The sequence below is a fragment of the Spea bombifrons genome, chromosome 4 (genome assembly GCF_027358695.1).
Source record: "Spea bombifrons isolate aSpeBom1 chromosome 4, aSpeBom1.2.pri, whole genome shotgun sequence".
In the NCBI taxonomy this organism is placed as follows: domain Eukaryota; kingdom Metazoa; phylum Chordata; class Amphibia; order Anura; family Pelobatidae; genus Spea; species Spea bombifrons.
The window spans coordinates 29,721,098-29,737,279 of record NC_071090.1 but is presented as its reverse complement, the minus strand read 5'-3'; the positions used below and the strand labels follow the sequence as shown (position 1 = coordinate 29,737,279).

Below are 16,182 nucleotides of genomic sequence, written 5' to 3'. Positions count from 1 at the left end.
ATGCTACTTTTTTGTACTGCAGTATATCTCTCCATACAGACAGATTGCTATAGCCAAATCTTTTTAAATATTTGCAGACATTTTAGACTGCCTAGCTCTTCACGGCATGCTATATATTACTTTATGGGCGTGCTTTATAGTTACTCATGATCTGGCTTGAGGGGGAACCTTTTGGGACCAATTTTAAGAAGAAATAGGTTAAAGCACAAGGTTTTGAAATACAATTTGTATTAATAATAACATAACGTAAAATATCTTTACAGCATTTTCGATCTTTATAGTGACAAAAACACTACTGCATGTCTAACCATGTCTAGATATATATGTCCATTAGACACCTCTCTTACACCTTATATCCCCTTCATTCTGATGAAAGTAACATTTCATATTCCATACAGACGACTGTAAAGACCCAGAGCGCCCAAAGATTGTGTTCAGGAGTTAATGAGCAGTAGTGGAGTACGACAGGGCCTGGTGCAGGGCGACTGCACTCTGCAGGGTGTTGAACACCTAGGGTTGTGCAGCCACATACCAGCACCCTGACATAACAGCTGATGTTGTCCAGAACAGAGCAGAAAGAAACTTGGCTGGATGTGGAAATCTGAACAAAACTTGAATCTGACAAAACAAACAAAACTTGGAGATATCCTGCAGGCACCCTGGAGCAGGCATGCGGCATAGCACTGGAATCATGTGCAGGATGCTGCAGGCTGGGACTACAGAATCTAAGCAGAGTACAGGAGAAACACAGCAAGCAAAGGGGACAGAGCAAGGTACAGGGAGACCGAGCAAGGAACATAACCAGACAAGACATACATGATACAGGGCACAACAAAGGACAGGGAACAAGGCAAGGAACACAGGGGAAGGGGTGATGAGCCGGAATCCTCGGACGCGTCTCCTTTAAGCAAGGATAGGACATCTTAACTGGGACATGGAGAGAGGAACCAAAATCCTCCGATGATTCAGGGAAAGGAGGGCAAAAAAAAAATCACATCTTATGGCCATAGTATGCTTAGCCCACCACTACGCCAAAGTACTCCAATGACAGTGGGTCCAACCGCTAAACCATGCATACGAAAGTACTAATAAACGGAACATTTACTCTATACACAAAACCAAGAAGGACATACCTTTAGCCTGCTGACTGAGACAAACAGAACACACGGGTGGGGCACACCTTATAAAGGAAACAGAGCTGAAGCAAAGAGCAGAACTAGAATCCAGGAATCAGAGGTTCAGGACAGAGCATACAGAAATCCAGGAATGGACCACAGCAAGAGAAACAAAAGACATGCAGCTCCGCAGCCTGGGTAGAGCGTGACACTTCCATTGTGAAACATCATACATTTACATCGAAATAGGGTCAGTGTTACTTGATCCATACAAACCTCAAAGCAGGGATTATGTTGACTATATACTCACTGAAGGAAGAAGGTGTTTAATTGTTACCATGGTAATCTCAACTGTAGGGAGGAATTTCATTGAGGTTTCCAGGAGTAGAGGTAGCTTTGGGTTCTCCGTCGACCACAACTGTCAATAATTAAAAAAATAGTTAAATGGAGCTGTTAGTTGTTTGCATTTTTCTTGCTAGCTCTTACTGTATTCAATTAATAAGTGGTAACAGTATAGCACAGAGATGCATGCTACACTGATTTAAAGTTACAGTATCCTTAAATATGGATCACTGATGATCCTTCTTCTGTCTGTCACAACAAGCAGTAGGCGGTAACAAGATCAACCCTTTTTGCTTCTTTTATTTTTGGGTGTGATTATTCTATAGAATATATTGATAAGTCCAAGAAAGTTATCTATGTGTTGTGTTATAGTCATATATTATTCATATATTTTTGCTTAATACAACATCCTATTGTAAAAATAAACTTGTGTTTTAGCACATACTGTTTCCTGATCTCTGCACCAATTTTAATACAAGGTATAAAGATTTTAATTCATAATATAGGCAGCCATGTAGAGGTCAAGTCAGATGTGCACTTCTACATTTTATATTCCAAGAACAAGATATATATCTTGAAAAGTGCTGAATTGTTTTAAAAAATGTTAACCTAATATACATATAGATCATACCCTGAAATCCAGATGCTTTTTTCAAGTTATTTCAAGATCCACTAGAACAGATTATTTTATTTCATTACTGCTACATTCTAAATTGAAGAGGCTATATATTCATCAGGAATATGGCAGAAATAACATTACTTAATGATCTTACCTTTTTTATTTGTTTAAAAGTATGCATAATGATTGGTGTGATTATTGCTCATTTCCTGACACTTTTTCTTGAAAAGACATGTTTGACAACTGCCCAGTTTCTTTTGTTGCCATTCATTACACCCCATAGCAATGGAATTCAAGGTTGATTGTAAGAATACCGGTGGTGGGATTTTTCAGATACTAGGGCCCATAAGTTCTTCATCTGACTACCTTTCACTGTCTTTGAGAGGGCTGTCAGCCATAAGAACTGTAGAAGTATATAAACATTGAACCTTCACACAACATAGGCATGTGGGCTCTCTGGATTAACAGTGTGGTTGGTGATGGACCATGTTGAGTAGAAAACTAGCACCAATATAGAAACAATTAATTTGATGGCATGTAAGGATCAATCGGCCCATTTAGTCTGCCTTGCCAACCAACCTTTACCAACCTTAATGCATACGCCTGTCACAATACATTGTCTGCTGTTTATGGCATGATTGTGCACCTATTCCTTCACAAATGTACTTTTTGGAGTCAGATTTTTAAAAAATACAGTGGTGCAGTTTTTTGGGGGGCTTTCAGCATCTTGCCATCTTACTTATATTCATATTTCTCTTCCACCATCTTTGGTCTAAGGTATGCACCTTACATACTCTGCGTACGTTAATTACATAAACCTATTTACTCACTACTGGTTGCAGAACAGAATAAAAGCTCACAATATGGGGGCACCAACTGTATTTTTTATAAACCCCTAGACCACTTAATGACAGCTTCCATCATTTTGTATTGATGATCGAAGCTTCGATCTACCGATAGACATGAAGGAATTGATTCTAATAGAATACGATGGTTAAAATTACAAAATTGTGAAATGTCTTAAGAATCTAAATCTTAAGCAGCATTGAATAATTGTGTAGTAATGTAGGTACTTTTCTGAATGTCAAAACACTGTATACTCTTCAGATCCCATTTTGTTGTCATGGTCTTCACACATGCAATAAATTAAGTAGACATCATCAGCTGTACTCTCTGTGCTTCTCTGAATTATCCTGTGAAATCTATTATTTGCAAATGTGGAGTGTCCATGGCCCGAGGCAGCCTATGTAATTATAGGATATACAATTAATTATTTGAGAATGGGACATGCATCAGATTCCTCCGTATCATTTCGGTCATGCAATGCAGGATTATGAACCTAGTGAAGTAATTAATGCTAATTTCCATTTTCAGGTCAATTACTGTATATATGCAGTACTAAAAAGGCCCTTTTTAACATTTTCTTTGCGGCTACATAGTGACTAAATAGCATTATTAAAAATGTCCAGAATTTCAATTAATTGCTTACTGAAGGGCAAAGACAAATAGAGTTAACCATTTGTTATTTTGCCTTAATGTGTTACCAGAATAGGGTTAACATGAGTACCAAGAAAAACATTTGTTCTAGTGAAACATATATTCCAATGACAAACTTTTTTCTACTTCTAGTGAAATAAATAATAATAAATAATTGAAATTATAGAGCGGTCATCTGCTGCTTTATCTTTAGGAAATTTGTGTACAGGTCATGTTATTTTGTACACTTTTATAATATGTATCCATTAATTATACCAAAAGAAGGAACACGGTGCTCACTTTTATCAAACACCAGCCCTATCAGACTAGTACAACAAAATGACATATTATAATAGTTATATCTGCATTTAACTCAACTACATGGGAATTTGTTTCATTCTTTTTCAACTGTATATTGGCATATGAATGTCACCAGTGATCTTACAATAATAATACATTAAGGAACTCAGACAGACACTGGTTTTAAATCCCCCTGTAGCAAAACATAATCTTCTAATTTCAATTTATTTCTCTTTGCCCAAATCACTCGTTGAAATTATCACATCTTGCCAGAAGTTCCCTTGTGGACTCTTAAGCAACAAAATCCCCATTTTATGACAGTAAGTTGGGCAGAACAGATATGATTAACTCAAACACAAAAGGCAGTGCTGGAGTGCATATATATGAACCTTCCAGGGTTTACACACACACACACACGCACACACACACGCACACACACACGCACACACACACACAATAATACCCTATCTATGTGTATGTATTCAAATCTTTCTACATTTGTTAATGAATGAAATGTACATATAAGGTTTTCTGATTAAAGCTTCAAGGGTCAGTTACTTTTATCACCTTACTTTTATCCATTTCTTTTGAAAAATCAAAACATGAAAGTTTATTCAAAAAAAGAAGAGGCTATTCATTTAAATTACAATTTCACTCAAAGATTTCATGCATATATGGACATGTGATTGGTCTCAGTGTTAAATAATATACTCCCAATTACTTTATTTTACTAATTTTTAATAAATTAACAAATAAAACTAATGTGTGATGCCAACTCAGACTTTTGGACCCTGATGTATATACAGATTATTATATAGCTCCATCACTATTGATTTGGTTGGATCAGTCAAAGTAACACAATAGAGAGCAAGTCTATTTAACCCTGATCCCGAGTTGCATTGACAAAGTAGGTTGTGTAGTATATATGATATGATATGTGACTTCATTTATAATTACCAATAAATTGGTAATTTTTTATTTAGAAATTACAGAAATCCTAAAAGCTTGTGGATCCTTGGACAGCATGATGGAGGGGTAGGATTTGCTAATACCCAGCTTTTCAGCTGTTGTGAGACTTAGTGGCTTATTAGGACCTCTGGAGGGGCACACCATTATGCCTACATACTCGCAAACATAGACACATATCTTAGCATGCGCTCAGCACCCACCTACTAGTCCTGGATATACTGTTCTACAGCCAAATTATCCAATGCTTGGGGGCCTCTAGGCATATGCAAAGCCACCCTTAGGACAGGCATGATCACCCTGAATGCTTAACAGTACCAGTGCTTACCGCTCTCTCACACTTGTGGGCTCTGTATTGTTGAATGAAGTGGAACAAATATATATTATGTCCTCGTGTTCTCAGAAGAGCATGAAGGAAGATGGGACCACTTGCCCCTTTTTAGGGACATAGGGGACAGATTCTCTTTCCCCATGTCCTTGCAAAGCATGAGCGCATGTGCCTAAGGTTCCTAATAGAAAATCCAGTGCTGGGACAACTACAGTTCATTCCTATAACATTAAATTTTGACACTTTATATACACTTACTAGAAAAACGTGTTTTTTGCAGACAAAATATCATATTTGTTTTTACCAAAAACATACTAATGTTTTCAACAGATGGCTAGTTACTGAATTTTTTTTTTGATGTGATAGAAAAAGTCATATTGGTTGGAACTGTGTGGATTTCTCAGTCACATAATTCAGGGTGTATTAGAACAGAATGACATTGTAGGCTGAACAATAAACCACTTTATTGAACAATGAGCCCTGGAGAGAGGTTCAGTGTCTTCTCTGCATTCTCTCTCCTACTCCGCCATATGTCTGCAGTTCCGTGCATTAAAGTGCTAGCGGCAGAGATAAAAATAAATCTGTCCAGGATAATCATTCCACATTGTAAAGATTGATCCAGAGAAAATGCATTTCCATTTATCCTTTATATTTCAGGCAATGGCAATTAGTTCAAAATGTGGCTAGTAACATCAGACACAAATCATAAAGACCTAGAAAAGTGCTTGCCTGCATTCATAATAGTGTTTGCTTGAGGTAAGCAACCCTATGCCTGTTATAGAATGATCATAAAACTATATTTTGTAAGGCCCATATATGGTACTCATCAATTATTTTTCTTAATAGGCATATTAATTCTACACGTTGACGTTTTTACAATGTGTTGTGGTGAATTATTATTGCTTTTACTCACAGCGACGAGTTCATAATGCTGTATTGTTGCTGATAATTTTGCCTTTAAAACAATAGTCCCACAAGTTAAAAGGACAGCCGGATCATGCCATAAAAATATCACTTATTCTTTTAAATTATGTCTGACACTGATGTCGTTATTAGTCAATAAAACAAAAATGATTGCAAAGGATAAAACTGTCTTATAGCTCATTATGCATAGGAAAACAAAAGGATTGTATACATCAAAAATACAAAAATTTAAAGTAAAAAATATAAAATAATGAAGAACACAAACGCATTTTGGGAAATACGATGTTATGTATGCAGAAAAACTATGTGCAAGAAAAAAACACTTAGATGTATAGATGAGTTATTAATGATAACATAAAACATGTCTAAGGCAATTAAACAATTTAAACAGATTTTAATATGAATTATATTTTGTGTGGCACGTATTTGTTGCTTAAAATGCACCAAAAGGTCGCACTGGGATGTGTGTAAACAATCACGCACCAATTACTACTTCAATGGCTCTCTGGCTGTTGCTGTGTGCTGCTGGTGGTGGAGGTATCTACTTTAACACAACTAACTCTAAAAAAATAAAGATATTAATATTTAAAGTTTATTGTAGCCGCATGCTCCATGAGAGGTTGAGGTATGACATTTTGCACCCACCCAAAATTACTTATACTTTCCGTGGAATGCCCATACTCAAGAAATACCGGCCTGTAACATCTTCAGATAAGATAGACATGTGTTATGCAGGCGCTAGCTTTACTTGGTTGCGCCAACCTTGGCGTCAGGGTGACTATGAATGGTTAGTTACAGATTCGTTCTACGATAATTGTGCCATTAAGTGGAAAGATATTATTTCATATTATTAATTCGGAGTGCCGAACCTGCTCTTGCGACTGCTGTTTTTTCATTGTATCCTCTACCTCTATCACTTGCTATTACGTTGCCATATATTAGAACTGCCATGCAGCGCAATTTAGTATGTTAGATGACCGCCTATACTGCAAGAAAATACATCTCTGCATTTCTCATAAGCTGCTTGCACGAGTCTGCATTTTAGTTTGTGACTTTTTGAGCAGATACTACTTTTTCAGTTGCCAAGGACAACAAAATAAATAATAAATAAACAACTAAACAAAAAAAATAAGGTCACCTTTGTAGCACACGTTTGGTGACACACATTGACTAATTGAGTGGAGTAGCTAAAGCTTACACTGGCATAAGCGCACACGCACACACGCTTTTATTACATAATGTATCTATTTTCGACTTCTCTGCTAACTAGTTTTGCGCTCTACTCGTGGAGAGGAGAGAAAGAGGATAATACCGCCAAAGCTGCTAGTTACTGCACATTTGTACACCTTGTATGAAAAGAGTTCTACACAAGCCCTTATATTAAAATATATTATTTTATTGTACAAAAACATATTGATAAAAAACATATAGAATATTTCATAATATAGACAACAGAGGTTTCTATGAAAATAATCAGAGCATGTGGAGGGAATATGGCTATACATCTATAAAGTGTCTCAAGTGCATGTAAACCAGCAAAAGATCATAAAGTGCTGAGTCATTCAAGTATTATTGTATATTACTCTATATAAAGTGCACCTATCAATCTTGTAAACATTATAAAGTGCATAGTTAATGTTGCTCACTGTGGAGTGCACCTTTAAATTTAGTAAATATATAAAACACTATCGACATCAATAGTAAGTATACAGGTAGTTCCAATAATCAGAACAGTATCCTGAGAGCATTATGCTCCTTACCCATATTGTCCTCCACTTCCAGTTACTGCACATGTCAACAATCAACAATTTCTGGAGCTGTGCATCTTTTTTTAGAGTAGAATATAGGGGAAAACATTCAGTTGAAGTGGATTGTACCATTGAATTTGAATAACGCTTTTGGAATAGTCACATTTCTTTTCATTTATTTGGAGTTAATACTTTGCAGGCTATTTGTAAACCATGGTTCATGCACTAAAGCAAGAGTTTGCGGTAGGGTTGCAGTTTCACCTTATGCATTTAGAAATACCAACCATGACCAGTTTCTCCTACAAGTAGGTAAAAGTTGACACTAAATAATATATAATTCAGCTGGTGCTTTTAATGTATATGATAACTGAGAGGTCCCCTTGATTTCTGTGGTGTCCCCTTGCAATACATTGTATGGGTGAGAATGTGTAACAGAGCGAATAAACGGTTACAGAGGTTGCAGATATTCAATTTAGTTAAATAGCATTTAAATCTCTGTTATGAGCTACCTAAAGCTTAAATAAACCTCAGGGTCAGCTCATTCATAAATATTTAAGAATGAAAAGCACCATAAGGGGCAGATGATGGGCTGTAACTTGGGGCTCTTTGGCATCTGGAGCAGGACTGGAGGCCAAGCCGTGCACTGATGCCACATCCACTTCTGGAAGCAGAATTAAGTTAAAGACAGGCAGGGGCACTGATTCCAGGCAGCTTAAATGTGTCCCCCAACTTGTGGCTTCTAGGGCAGATGCCCCTCTTACAGCTCTGGGTGGCAATGCATTAAATTCAGCATCACTCCGTTTATGTGCACACATGAGGCCAGGAACTATGGAACATTTCTTCTGGGAACTTAATTGAATAGAAATTGTATACAATACATGTTAATGAAAAGAATAAAAAATGAATAAAATACATCACAATATTGTTTATAATCATGTTTGGTTACTATAAAATGCAATATATGTTATTTACATATACTGTATGGCCAGAACTATGTAGTCATGTGCTCATCAAACATCTCATTCCAAAGTCATGTGGAGCGGGTCCCCCTTCAATGCTATAACAGCCTCCAGTCTTCAATGAAGGCTTTCCACTGGATGTTTGGGATGTTATAGGTATCATTCTGGGGCTTTTAACCACTCGCTATTGAAATATCACCCATTGTCCTTTCTAGTTCTTGCTTTTATGTTATGATTAGTCAGAAGGAGATGATGCATTCATATTCCTAACTAAGCAAATATTTCAAAGTTTCTTAAGTGATTAAAAACATTTATTGAAAACATCTTTGGTCATATTTGATGTAACTTACAGCAGTGTTCATAGGAGACATGATAATATGCATGATCCCATCTCATAGAAAACTGACCTTTGAATGAGTTTCAGAATTATTAGAGGCCAATAGAGGTGTCAGACCCCTTGTGTGCTTTTCTGCACCCTCTTATCTACCTCATTTGAATTCCCTTCAAAATTGAGTCCAAATCCCTCCCTAGGTGCAAAAGCATGGCCGTTGGTAGCTTTTATATTGTTGAACCGAAGGTGGTCTCTCACCCCATATCCCATGGTGAACTTGAACATCTACAATTCACCAGCAATATCCACTCATTATTATTATTATTATTGTTTTGTATAGTGCCATCAAATTCCGTAGTGCTGTACAATGGGTAGACAGGACATAACAAGTAGTATATAATATAACAATTTGACAGAAACGACAGGTGAGGAGGGCCCTGCTCAAACGAGCTTACATGTTATAATTCTCTGAGTTTTGTTAGAAATGCATTGCTTTTGAATCACACTATTGATTGTAGCAGGGTTGTTTTATAAGTTAGCATGCTGGATAGTATAGTATATGAATATTACATTTCTTCAGGCTTCCTCTCCTTGCTTTTATCCAGTAATGCGGATTATTTTGGGCACTCACTTTCCTGGCATCTGAGATGACAGCTTTGTTAATATTCTGCTCGGCCATGATGACAGCCTCATTGAAATTCTGCATTGCAGCTCCACCGAGAACATGCCACACAAAGGAAATCTGGCAGCATGCTGCATTATACCAAGCTGCACATGTAAAAACAGACCTTCCTTACCATCTAATCTGTTTAATCAGTCAGAAACCCGGCAGTCATCCATCTTCGGCTTGTCAATCCACAGACATGGCATCTGATCTAGTCAACTAGCGTTGGGTATTTCATAAAGGCTTCAGCTTTACATCGAGGAAAGGACTGAAAATCTGGACATTGAGCAAAAAACACAACTCTTACTTCTAATAACAATGTTTTCATTGCGAACATTGTCTCTCACTGGCATTATTTTAATGTATTACTATCATTGTACATGTAAGTGCTAAAATTGGTCGAAACAGTTACATTGGCATGTATATGTCTAGATAACATATCTATATATATATATATATCTATATATTTGGTTGCTGAACGTTCTTTAGGATAAAAAAAAAATAGGTGGCATAATACCTGAAAAGGGAAAATAGTCTGCCATCTTAAATTTAATTACAGGAATGTATTGAGTCTTGCACACACATCTTGGAACCATACTTACTTGTAGGCAACACATAAATAGGCACTGACCTAGCAAGCATGCAAGGTTTGAGGTGCTGCCAAAATGGGCATACAACCAACCAAGGAATCAGGAATCCATTAAATGGATAATGAAAGTCTTATACATGCGTTAAAACAACTATTCAAGAAAAAAATATTGAGGATTTTGTCATACTGAGTGACAAAGTGGCAAGGTACCCCAGTTTTGGGAAATCCTATCCAAACCTAACTTGGCTCTCCACAGGACATGTGTGTAACATAATGCTACTTAGCATTTTTTGGCGGATGGGTTAAATAAATATTAGGGCAGCATTCAGATCTCTGTAGATCGCTAGCCAGACCTCAGCTAGTCTATTGTATAACATATGGTTACATATACTGTAGATAGTCCAACAAAAGGACTGCTAAAATTATGACAGTCAGAAGCATATCAATGTGTATGTTTTAGAAGAATGACCATAGTGCACCTCATGTTTGTGGGTACCCAGTGTGAAATCATTTGCAGATTCCAGGTCAGGGTTTCATGCGCAGCAAAGCATCAACATGCGATCCATTGAAAGTCATCTTTTAAGCAGTCTCTTGATAGAAGGATTCAATGGGAACACATAAATAAAGGAGGGGAGTTATTTCCATTGACATCGTAGTAATTTGCTTAAACGCGGCTTGTCTGCCTATTTAATATTGAAAGGAGAGCTTCTCTTGGAAGCAAGGATAGGCCAAGGACACCAGTGTCTGTGGCGAGGTTTGTGAAAGTACATAGAACATCATTAAATTGCCCGCCACAGACCCCAGTGAATGTCTACTAAGAGCAATGTTGGTGCCAACCCTTGCTTGGAAGATGAACATAATAGAAGGGAAGTAGAGGTTTTTAGCAAGTTTCTACTGGATTTTGTGCAATATCAGAGTTCAATTGAATCAGTAGTTTTTATTTAAGAAGAACTTAACAGTCCATCAGCAATCAGGGGGTTCACCAAAAGGAGGTAAACAATGACTACATTTCATGATATAAATGCTGACTAATGTTTTGCTTACTCTAGACAGCAAGGTGACTATAAGTAGAATCTTAATTAAGCCATGGAACAAAACGTGCAATGAAACTTAGGAGCGAATGCACTCACTTTTGACATTTTTCTTACCTTATTCCACCAAGACCAAAAACCAAAGACTCTATGGATAGATCACTCTGCGGCATTTCTAAATATAGGAAATATTATAGATATTTACTGTTGTGGCTAGTTAATATTGGGTAAACAGTTGCTAGCCCAGCCCAGTCATATCACATTACAATACGGCTTTCTACACTGTGAAAATAAATGGGTAAACCGTATTGGGTACATTTCTAGGTCTCTAAGGCATTACTGCCTTATGCCAGCTGTTCCTCCATTCCCTCGTTGTTAATAACCCTGCCACTGGTTAATACAGGATACACTCCTCAGTAAGGGAATGAAATGTATTTGCCACTTGTGATGGATTATGTCTCTTATGATCCCTGCTTTTAACTATATGCTATTTCTCTGATAAACCATTAAATAAATGGAAATTATAATCTGGTTGCCTGGAACATTTTAATGTTCCCAATAAATATGATATTCTATCACTAAAGTGATAATAATGCAGTTAACCCCTTAAATAACACGGCTTACTACGAGCTTTTAAACTACAACTCCTATTATGGTTGTGACTTGTATTTCAGCAACAAGTAGAAGATCATGTGAGATGTAGTGTGGAATTTCTAGTCTTCTGTGGACATACTACATAATCATGTATTAGCTAAAAACAGCCACAATATATTTCTTGTTAGGCTGTATCTAGTATTACCCTGTTATCACTTTTTGATATAAAGGTGTTTTATTCAAAATATAGATGTTGTTACTGTGTGGGAGTCCATTAGTGGTCAGATCTTGCCCATGATCACTTTCTCTGCGCCCTTCTACACTACCTCAGTCCAAATCCCTCCCTAGATTCCTACAAATGCATGGGCCTTGGTAGCTTATATATTGTTGGACCGAAGGTGGTCTCCCACTCCATATTATGCCATGGTGAACTTGACCCTCTACAATTCACCAGACATATCCACTGACGCTATCCAACACATGCCAACATGGAGAATCTTATTACAGTTAGTTGGTGAAAGAAACATGTGTTTCACATAAGCATGTCCCTCTAGACAATTAAATGCAAATAGAAACCATTGCTTGGATTCACACAAAGCAAGCAGATGCCCCAGGAGCCGTGAGCATGTGCGCCGCCTGGTGGAGATGACCCTGCACTCCCTTTCACTCGTGTAGCTGTTCTTCAGTGTATGAGGCTAATTTATTATGTTATTGATTAAACAGGGTTTTTTTAAAAGGCTTTGTTTAATTAGCAGTACAGGCTAATTATTCATATGTGATATTGTCTGTGCCAAATAAATTCAATTATTATTAGTTATCTTATAATAATATAGCACATTTTGATTCATATCAAATATTGTGTCCTGCACAAACTGATCATTGGTGTTGGTGCACACAATTTAAAGGACATATTGATCTTTTGATCACGTGATTTCATATGATTTCAATCACTCCGCAGCCCTTACATAAAGAGAAAGACGTTACTTTGTGTATATGTGATACAACTGCTGCAAAATATTTAATAGCCATTTCTTTAACACGGAGGAGATCCATTCAGCTCAAATTATAAGCATAAAAAAGACTGTTGTTCGTGTTACCGCAGCTCTGGGCGTATGTGTTGCAGTGCTATCGGATTTTTAACCAGGAGATCACATGATTCCCCAACCAATATAATCACTAAGCTGCCCTACTCACTCGCCTGCTGATGCAGCTTTATCAATAGGCCACAACATAAAATCAGCTTCTGTAGTTGTGACTGTAATGTTTTTTATACACGTTTAATACATTTCTGTGCATTGTTACTACGCTACTTTCACTAGATGGCTGTTTTTGGCTTAAATACCCTTTTCCATGAAGAACCATATTTACTTTTTGCCCCGCAATCTCCTCTACTGATCATTTTCTCTTGTTAATCTCCTATTATTCACAAAATGCTTCCTTCTTAAACTAAATATACTGTATATAGACATATATACAGTATATATATACAGTATTTGCATATATTTCAAGTGTTCTTCTTATGGCTTTGCCTAGCCTTATCTTGTACAAGGTGTACTGTTAATGATCTATTGTATTGTTATTATTATTATTATTATTGTTTTCTGAACATTATTAGTGGGTCTTCATTTGTTGGTTTAAATGGCCTTCTACACCAGAAAATTTGATCTAAGCGAGGTTTCACCGGTGTCGGCAAGTAAGGATGCCAGTTTTAGAGGAGTGAAGGCAAGCAGGACTAGAGCTCATATAGAAACATCATCATAGTACGACTTGAGAACTTCAATATAATCACGTTTGAAACACTCAGAGTAAAACATTGAAATACGTTTACATTTGAATGCACCAACTTCTGTATTTACTTTCACGTTCTAAGCATGACTTACATGAAAATCACATTATTTGAAGGTAGTTGCTTATTTTTATTTGAAAATTACTCTGGCGAATACACAAGGAAAGGGAATGGTAAAATATCATGATTTCTAGGGGCACGTCTGTAAAGGTGCGCGATCATAGAGTAAAGGTTATTAACCATTTACTGCCTCTGTGGCAGTCCGTGGATTAAAGATCCCAATTGCCTTACAAGGATGGCTTCATGCACACATATGTTTATGCAAATTAAGAAACAACATCACTTTTTGGTTTTGGAGTCAGCGGATTGAGTAGGAAACTTCACAGAAATAGATATATAGTTGCCATGTAGTTTTCTCTTACTGGCCATGGCGTAATGAGACTACCTAACAAGACTTTCACTTTTCTTTATTTAGTACCACATAGATGTATTTATGGAAAATAACTAATTATGCTAAATATCTATCTTTTACACTTAGAGACCACTTGATCTCCATGCGCAGGCCTAGCGGGTAATGTAGAAATGGCTTTTCAGAGACAAGTAGGACAGCTGTCCTGTGCTTGTTATATTGAGATACCTGCAGCTGTTTACCAATCCCATATAAAAGATTTTTGTCATTGGAAAAGAGCTTTTGGTTTAAATTGAGTTTTATAGGATGAACACAGACAAAGATGTAAGGTAACATAAGCTTTTAGAACCTCTGACCTGTAGGTGTCTTCTTCATGTGCAACAGATTTAAAACGAATATACAATATAAAATATGCTGGGCTACCACTACCGATGGGAGGAACATGTAAATTTGTTTTGGCTCACCCTGTGGGCTTACTTTGAAGATGATGATGCTCAAAATGATCATAATACATTTTCACTGAACTGAAAGAGTGCCTGTTTCATTTACTTTGTAGAAACTAATATCCCAATCCATACTTTATATACAAAAAAACAAAAACTGTCTGCGCTTCTTACCCTAATAAAGTTGGCAACAAATATATAAACATAATATAAATGAGAGGTTTTGGTTATATGAATTGGCCAAAGCATAATTAAGCTCACCCGCCACGTCAAGGCACACTCTCAATAGGGAGTAGGTTCTCACCCTATTGAGAGTGTGCCTTGACGTGGCGGGTGAGCTTAATTATGCTTTGGCCAATTCATATAACCAAAACCTCTCATTTATATTATGTTTATATATTTGTTGCCAACTTTATTAGGGTAAGAAGCGCAGACAGTTTTTGTTTTTTGTATACATTGTACAGCCAATACACTGTATTTGCAGCATGCTTACACCTGTTTGGTAGGCCTCGTATTATACATTTGTATTATTTGAGCCTGTGACTAGCTTAGCGCACCGACATTTTTTCTTTTCCCAATCCATACTTTAGAACAAACTCTAAAAAAAATAAGAGAATAGATAAAATGATAGCTCACAATGGCCAGAAACAAAATGTAATGTTTCTTAAGTAAATATATTTTAATGCAAATTAAACTTCTAAAGATATGTGATGTTTATCATTTTAGTATTTCTTTATAGTGTTTATAAAGGTGATGCAGCTCAGAATTGTACTGCAATAGAATTTCTTGCCCACTCCACAATGCTTTGCGGAAACAAAGAAAATCATTTACATTCCTTTGTCCCACAAGAACAATCCATCTGTTGGCATGTGTTCTATATTTGTAGAAGGCATTTTGATATGAGTAATAACTCTGCTGGTTTATCTTGAGGATGCTACATTGTGCCAAAAATTTCGAGCCTCTCTAAAGAGCCCGGGCTGCGGCTGCAATTAATCCGTCTGCTTAAACCTGTGCTATGCTTTTGACCATGAAGCTATTTCAGTAGTATTCGAGTCGATATGCGTATAAAAGTTCACATTTACAGAACTTACCATGAGTAAATTGAAATCTAGCAGGTCTTTTTTTTAACAGATGTGAACAAGAGTTGGAAAGAATGGATGTAGACGGTTGAAGTCACAGGTAAGTCACATTTACTAGATGTCAAATCACTATAGTGGTGCATAGTGTGTTCTTTTGCAAACATGTGACAGGTATTACCGCAAAACTATGCTTCCTTAGCCCAGGATAACACTCAGGAACATCACCAGCCAGGAACAGCAGAATCCACATATGAATAGTGAAGAGTGAAGCAGGAGAGATGATTAAAGCTAAATTTCCCTAGTCAATAGCCAAGACTCAGTCTAGGGGGTTCCCGCTGTCTCTTGTCCAAATATTGTCCTATTCAGCATTTCCTCTTTAAAGTTCCAGCAAGCTGTGGCAAAGTTCATATCCACTCAGAGTTTCTAGGTTTGTCCTGGTCAGGCATATGGAGCCCTCATAGCGAGTTAGTCTCCAGAAG

The 16,182-nt window shown here is 36.9% G+C and overlaps 1 protein-coding gene across 3 annotated transcripts in view; it reads left to right on the top strand.

The window, feature by feature from the left end:
• JAKMIP2 (janus kinase and microtubule interacting protein 2) overlaps positions 1–16,182 on the top strand; it is a 38,183-nt gene that overhangs the window by 5,124 nt on the left and 16,877 nt on the right. For 2 of the 3 annotated variants that reach the window (XM_053462567.1, XM_053462565.1), the window contains exon 2: positions 15,756–15,803. The gene's annotated coding sequence lies outside the window, so the exon portion shown is untranslated. Of the gene's footprint in view, positions 1–5,644; positions 5,903–15,755; positions 15,804–16,182 lie in introns of those variants that run through there. The other variant, XM_053462566.1, reaches the window with a different exon arrangement.